At 48.3% G+C, this 8,027-nt stretch overlaps 1 long non-coding RNA gene across 1 annotated transcript; it reads left to right on the top strand.

The window, feature by feature from the left end:
- Positions 1–231: 231 nt before the first annotated feature.
- Positions 232–2,870, top strand: LOC148006117 (uncharacterized). Its single transcript, XR_015621268.1, has 2 exons — positions 232–763; positions 1,740–2,870. It is a non-coding gene; the product is annotated as an uncharacterized LOC148006117 (long non-coding RNA).
- Positions 2,871–8,027: the final 5,157 nt, after the last annotated feature.

Here is an 8,027-nt window from a genome sequence, read left to right on the forward strand (position 1 = left end):
AACATGTGGAAAGCCGTTGGATGTGTGATTCATCTTCGCTGTCAACTTGACTGGGTTTGGAAGCACCTAGGAGACAGGTGAAGCTCGCCTCTAGGTGTCCATGAAGGTGTGTCTAGAGTGGATGAAGGGAGGAGAGAAGATTCACCTTGAACTTGAGTGACACCTTGGGCTCGGGGCTTGGCAGGAAGGAGAAAGCCGGCTGAGCAAGCAGGAGGAGCTCAGTCTGTCTCTGCTTCCTCACCACCACAATGTGACCCGCTCAGCCTCACTAGGTTCTCCTCAGCACACAGTGCTCGACCTCTGAGATCAGGAGCTAACACATCCTTTCTCCTTTAGGTTGTCACCACACGTTTCTGTCACAGTGACTTGGAAGTACACAGTCTGATGCCCACAGAGATTCTGCCGTCTGTGCCGCTCAGCTCCTCTCTCTTGCTTATTCTGAGAGAACCCCGCTGACATGCTCTGAACTGCCCTGTGAGAACAAGGAACCCAGTCCCAACAGCAGCTGGCCGTGAGGAACCGACTCCTGTCGTCATCAGCTGTGTACATCAGCTGTGCAGAAGACCTCCCCTCTCAGCTTCTCAGATGAGACGATCTCCCAGGCTCTCGCCTTCTCTGAAGGCTTTCAAGAGGGCGGAGGATCCTGGCTCAGAGGAATGGAGACAATTATACACCTGCCGTCCCAAGCTTCTACATGGAGGAGTGATTTTCATGGCGTGGTAGGGAGCTGATACTTACAGTTTTGACATTTCACACATGCTAGGTGAGTCCTCTACCACTGAGCTATGCCCCCAGCTCTTAAAACAAACAAACAAAACCCTTTTTAAAATTTATTCATTTTATGTATATGAATGTACACCATCACTGTCTTCAGACACCAGAAGAAGGCATTGGGTCCCGTTACAGATGGTTGTAAGCCACCATGTGGTTGCTGGGAATTGAACTCATGCTCTTTAACTGCTGAGCCATTTCTTCAGTCGCCCCCCCCCCCTTTTTTTTAAAGACAGGATTTCTCCATGTAACAGACCTGTGGCTGTCCTGGAACTCCCTGTGTATACCAGACTGACCTCAAACTGACAGAGATCCTCCTGCCTCTGCCTCCCAAGTACTGGGATTAAAGACCTGTGCCACCATGGCCAGCTATTTATTGTTTCTTGAGACAGGGCTTCTCTGTGTGGCCCTGGCTGTCCTGGACTCACTGTGTCTTGGAACTCACTCTGTAGACCAGGCTGGCCTCAAATTGACAGAGATCCACGTGCCTCATTTTTTTATGTTATTTATTTTGATTTCTGTATATATGTGTGTTCCTGTGTGACATGTGTGCATCACGTGTGTATAGACGCCTGTGAAGGCCAGGAAATTGCGTAGGATCCCCAGGATCTGGAGTTAGAGGCAGTTGTGAGTTGTTTAATGTAGGTGCTGGGAAGTGAGCCTCAGTCCTCTCCAAGAGCAGCAAATGCTAAATGCTTCCAATCACTGAGCCAACTCTTTAGCCTCAACCTTTCCTTTTTAGACCAGATCTTACTAAATTGCCCAGGCTGGCTCTCAATCACAAGTAACGCACACTGGCCTTGAACTCACATTCCTCCTGCCTTAACCTCCAGATAGTTGAGATTTCAGGCCTACGCTATTACACCCAGCTACCTGTTTCATGAACAGCAGCTTTCATCGGAGACACAGGCACTGTGCACCACTAATGTCAGAGTGCTAATGTCTATCGTTTTAACCTTGTTTTACAGAGGAAATCCTCGAGTATCAGGGGACCGAAGGAGGCAACAGCAGTGGCTGGCAAGAGCACAGGAGGCTCTCCTATGCTTCTGTTTATTCCCATCGGGATCTAGGTCCGTGCCTTAGGGTTCTGACGACACAGACACCCCGAATGACAGAGCAGGCGGGGCTCTGGAAACCCCACTTGTCAGCCTGTGTGCTGCACAGTCAATGGACAGTAAACCTCCTGTGGTTTTAACAGCCCAGCCTCTCTTGAGCCAAGAACTAGGGGAGACTGTTCAGCTAATTTCTAGAAGCTTCTGTCGAGTAACGTCTGCCCCTGCCTGCTCCTTGTTCTGTGCTTGTGCCTTGTTTTTACCCTCCCCAGACCTCTAATGATTCATGGGAAAATCTTTTGTATGCTTCTAGCAGGAAGACTTGTCTTGGTCCTCCTTAAGCCCTGGCTGAAATAAGCCCCTGTCTTCTCTGGGGAGCTCTGTGCTATCTGTCCCCTGACATTGCCTTTCTCTGAGCTGACATGAGACACCATAATCTTAACTCTCACCTCCCCACCAGGCGTTTGTGAAAGAAGGGGCCTCGTTTTTCCCCATGCTGTGTCCCAGCATTGGCACAGAGCTGTTTATATATACTGTGGAGAGCTACTGGTGTTACTTCAAGAACGTCGGCAAGAGGGCTGGAGAGATGGCTCAGCAGTTAAGAGCACTGACTGGTCTTCCAGAGGTCCTGAGTTCAAATCCCAGCAACCACATGGTGGCTCACAACCATCTGTAAAGGGATCCGATGCCCTCTTCAGGTCTGAAGACAGCTACAGTGTACTTGTATACATAAAATAAATAAATCTTAAAAAAAAAAAAGAATATCGGCAAGAATATTTGGCATTGGGCTAGGCCAAGGAAGCAGGCTCAAGATAAATACAGCTGAGAAATGTGTTCCTTGTATCTTGATTATCTTGATGAATCCCTACAAACAGCGACCATGGGACTTCGTTTATTGCTTTGTTTGTTCCTTGACTATTTTGTGTAGGTTTCATTTGTTCCTTGGCCTAGAACTGACCCTATTCTTTTTGCCTGTGTTTAGAATAGTACAAAAGCAGTTGGGGGAAAAAATAAACTTGCTTCAGCACTTGCTGGAGTCATGTTATAGTGTTGTCAAATTTTCTTTTCTTTCTCTAATCCTCACTCCCTTCCTCGAGACTCTGTTGACTGAGTGGCTTGGTCAATGTACCTAGCATGCACAAAATCATGGCACCCCCTAAAACTGAGCACCATAGTGTATGCTTGGAGTCACAGCACCTGGGAGGGGAGGCAAGAGGACGAGAGGTTCAAGGTCGTCTTTGACTGCACAGTGAGTTTGAGTCCAGCCTGAGTTATATGAGAGCCTGTGAGAGAGAGGGGGAGAGGGAGGGGAGGGGGGGAAGGAGAGGGAGAGGGGAAGAAGAGGAGGAGGAGGAGGAAGAGGAGGAGGAGGAAGATGATGAAGAAGAAGAAGAATGAAATTGGTTGTAAGACTATTTCTTTTTTTTTAATAAAAAAATTGTATTTACTTAGAAGCATTCAGAATGTCAACAAAACAGCCGCCATTTTTTTGCAATTACAGAGTGGTATTCAGTTAACAGAACAACAATTACCTTCATATAAGCTGCATCAGAGACAACTGAAGATGGAAAAAAAAAAAAGAAAAAGAAAACCAAAAGAAAAACAAAACAAAACAAAAACAAAAAAAGAAAGAAACCAAAAACCAAATTACTGTCCCCATATATAACTAATTTGTGCTGTGCACCAACAAGAACCTGCTTTAATTTCCATGCCAATTTACAACCCCCAGACTGTACCAGGCAAGGTTAGTGGCTATTGAAAATACCACCAGGACAGGGCTGGCTAAAGTCACATTCGGTAGTGTGTTAATTATACAAAAAAAGACACTGTACAGTTTAAAAACAAATCTTACACAGCCTTACATTTCAATTTTTTTTCTTTAAAAGGAGTGAGTTTTGTGCAGGGGGGTTAAACGCTTTATAGACAAGAAAAAAACTGCGCTAGAACCAACTTATTCATCATCATCATCTTCTTCATCCTTGTCTTCCTCTTCTTCCTCCTCTTCCTCATCCTCTTCATCCTCCTCATCGTCTTCCTCTTCCTTCTTTTTCTTGCTCTTCTCAGCCTTGACCACCCCCTTTTTCGCTGCATCAGGTTTTCCTTTAGCTCTGTAGGCAGCGATATCCCTCTCATACTTCTCCTTTGAAAGAGTAGTCGGTGCTCTTAACCGCTGAGCCATCTCTCCAGTTCAGTCCATTATTGTCATGGCAGGAAGCATGGCAGTATGCAGGCAGGCATGGTACTGAAGGTGCCAAGAGTTCTATATCTTGATCCACAGGCATCAAGGAAAGATCATGCCACAGCCACTCTGGGCGTAGTTTGAGGGTAGGAGACCTCAAAGCCCACCCCCAGAGTGACACACTTCCTCAACAATACCATACCTACTCCAACAAGGCCACATCTCCTAATAGTGTCACTCCCTATGGACCAAGTATTCAAATGCATGAGTCTATGGGGGCCAAATGTATTCAAATCACCACAGCACGTCTACAGGGCATTTATTGATTAACGATTGCTGTGGGAGGGCCAGCCCTGGGCAGGTCAATCCTGGGCTGTACAAGAAAGCAGACTGAGCAAGTTCCTGCTTGAGCCCTGGTTTCCCTCAGTGATAGACGTGATGTGGAAGTGTAAGGTGAAACAACCCCGCCCTCCCCAAGCTGCCTTTGGTCCTGGTGGTCTATCAGAGCAATAGAAACCCTAAGACACTGAGATTACAGGCATGCACCACCATATGTGGTTTAAATATGGGGGTTTTAATATTGCATGAGTTCATTCAGTCCATCACAAACAGTGCCTTTTATAGATGAGGAGACTAAGTCTCAGAATAAAGAAATAGTTTGCCTCAAACCACATGACCTGAATGTTAACTCCAAAACACAAACTTACTTTAAAACTTTTTTTTGATGTGTGTGTATGTGTGTGTGTGTGTGTGTGTGTGTGTGGTGTATGTGTGTGTGTGTGTGGTGTGTATATGTGTAGAGTGTGTATGGTGTGTGTGGTATGTATATGGTGTGTTATGTATGGAGTGTGTGTGTGGTGTGTGTGTGTATGTGTGTGTGGTGTGTATATGCTATATTATGTGTGGAGTGTGTGGTGTGGTATGTGTGTGTGTGTGTGTGTGTGTGCGCACACACACACGTGCAGCTGTGCTTGTGCCACAGTGTGATGTGGAGGTCAGAGGGCAACCGTGTGGATTGATTCTCCCATATGGATGCTAGGGGCCAACCTCAGGTCATCAGGCTTGGTGGCAAGTACCCTTACCCACTAAACCATCTTGCCAGTACCAAAGTACGGAATCTATTTTTTTTTAAGACAGGGTTTCTCTGTGTGGATCCCTGGCTGTCCTGGAACTCACTCTATAGACCAGGCTGGCCTTGAACTCAGAGATCTGCCTGCCTCTGTCTCCCAAGTGCTGGGATCAAGGATGTGCACCACCATTACCCAGTTAACTATTTTTTCCCCCAAAGAACAGAAAGTACAGACTTTTGTGGTTCTGTGTTTTGCAGTGTTGGAACACTGCCGAGGTGCAGCTTGGGTTGGCTAAACGCAGAGGCGCTAGGCTACATTTCTTTCTTGCTGCTCCGTACCGGGCTTGTGGAAGTCAACATGCTACTCAGGGGAGGCCAAACAAAGCCTAAAATAAGAGCCCCAGCCTATGTTTCTCTGGGTGAGAATGGGCGTCGGCTGGGACAGAGGCCGTGCTTCTTAAATTTCTGTGCACCCAGATGCAGATGGGAAACTTGAAGAGTTCAGAACTGGGCTCACATCCTCCTGCGTGCCCAGACTCCACTGGGGACCAGGAGGAGTTGGGAAGAGGGGCAGGGGCTGAGATGACCCCAGGATGGGGGGAATCTGACTTAGCTTGGGGTGAGTGCCAGGAGTGCGGAGAGCCCCTCCCCCAACAGCAGTCCTTGATGAAGGAGACAATACTCGCTTGTCCAGTTTACTCATAGTGGGGAAGCTCATTGGCTAAACCCTCGGGGGGACCCATCTAGATACCTCATTAGCATGGATAACTCTGGGTTTCTACATTACGTGACCAGTCGTCATGGTCCTCTTAAGTGGGTGTTGTGGTCACGTGTTCCAGGACAGGAACCCGGACGGAAGCAGATGTAAACGCCTATCATTCTCAGTTATGAGAATTGCTGGTGTTCCTGAATCTGCTCGACCTTACCAGTTCTTCTGTCTGGTGGCACAGTTCCACGTGCCCCACAACATATAGCAGTCATTGACTTAATAATTAAGACTTAAAAGCACAAAGATGTAAAACAAACCAACAAACCCCCAAACATTTGTATTCCCAGTGAGCAGGGCTTTGGTAGATGTTGACGTTTTTTGCTCATTTTCCTTCAGGTTCCTCTTTTCAAACTTCTCCCCTCCCGTTGGGACCATGCTGCAGAGTCCCCAAGGCTCCCGAGCTGTTTTGTGCTTTGTTCTGCTTTAACGGAAGGAACCTAGGGCCTCTGCACAGGCCAGGCAAGGGCTCTCGCAATCTCCAGTCTCAAAGTTTTTAACCACAGGCAGAGTGGAAGTCTTCACTTTACAGTTTAGGATAGTTTTGCTCTGTCTCTGTCCCTCTCAGGGTGTGTGTGTGGTGTGTGTGTGTGTGTGTGTGTGTGCGTGTGTGTGTGTGTGCGTGTGTGTGTGTGTGTGTGTGTGCGTGTGTGTCTGTGTATGTGCATGTGTGTGTGTGCCTGTGTGTGTGTATGTGCATGTGCGTGAGTGTGTGTGCATGCATACATGTGTGTGCGCGTGCGCGCGTGTGCCTGTGTGAGTGTGTGCATGTGTGTGTGTTTGCACACGTGAGCACGTGTGCAAACGCACATGTATGTATTTTTTTTTTTTTTTTGGTTCTTTTTTTCGGAGCTGGGGACCGAACCCAGGGCCTTGCACTTCCTAGGTAAGCGCTCTACCACTGAGCTAAATCCCCAGCCCCACATGTATGTATTTATAATGCATAAAACAGCTTGTCTCTCCCTGGTCAATGCATGCCTGTGCACCAAGTCTCACCCCCTTTCCCCCACTGAGCATTCCTCGAGGGCAGGCTCTGTTTCTTCTCCATCATTCTCTCTGCTGCATCCTGCACATTTGACAGGTGAAGGACACTCAGGAAACAGTCACGGCTGTGGTGGAATGGGGGGAAAAGCACTCAGAATCAGAGCTGACACACGCCCGCCTCTGCCACCTGCTAGCTGTTTGACCTTGGGCAAGCGATTTAACCTGTCTGAACTTTGATGTGTTTATTGATAAAAAGAAAGCAAACCACTTGCGGTTTGCTAAGTGAGGCTGCAGTGAGCGTTCAGACGTCAAAAACCACAGCAGAGCGCACAGTGTCCGGGTCACCATGGACTCAAGGGACCTGGACCTTTCTTTACTCCTTTTGTTGAGAGTCATCCAGGGTCTTGATATGTCACCTTGGCTGGCTTGACACTCCCTATGTAAACCCAGGTGGTCTTGACCTCACAGAGATCTGCCTGTCTCTGCCTCCTGAGTGCTGGGATCAGAGGTGTGCGCCACCATACCCGGTGGGACCTGGATTCTAAGCAGACGTGGCTGTCATAAGCTGTCAGCTACTCTGCCCCCTCATCTGGAAACAGGGGTGGCAGCCAGCTCCCAGAACCACTGAGCACCGAAAACCAAAAACACAAAAGTGTGCGACAGACACTTAGTGGGTCCTGAGAGCAATCTTTTCTACCTTGCCCACACTTCCCCACGCTTCCGGTTACACTGTACTGTCAGTCACAGCTGTGGCAGAGGATGGCGCCAGGACTCAGGTCCCTACTGAGCCCAAACCACTCTCTAGCAATGGTGTGTCAGTCAGCTTTCTGTCCTATAACAAAGGCCTGTGAGAACCAACTCAGTGGGAGGAAAGGTTTTCTTGGGTTCGCGGTTTTGAAGGGCAGGGTCTGAGGCCCCGTTGACTTTGAGCGCACATCACTGTGTGAGTGTGTGGTAAAGACCAGCTCACCTCATAGGTGGGAAGTGAGGAAGAGGAGATAGAAGCCTGGAAGCTTCCATACCTTTCAGGGACACAGCCCCAGTGACCTAGCTTCCTCCCACTGAGTCCGTGGACCTTGGAGGCACATCCCATGTCCTCACTATAGCAAGTGGGCTCCTGTAATGAAACCCTGCCTACGGGCCTCCCGTCCAAGAACGCAGGGGCAAGGAGCTTCGGATCTCAGACGCCACTTAGAGAGGCACCGT

This window comes from Rattus norvegicus, chromosome 5 (assembly GCF_021556685.1).
Source record: "Rattus norvegicus strain SHRSP/BbbUtx chromosome 5, alternate assembly SHRSP_T2T, whole genome shotgun sequence".
Lineage (NCBI taxonomy): Eukaryota > Metazoa > Chordata > Mammalia > Rodentia > Muridae > Rattus > Rattus norvegicus.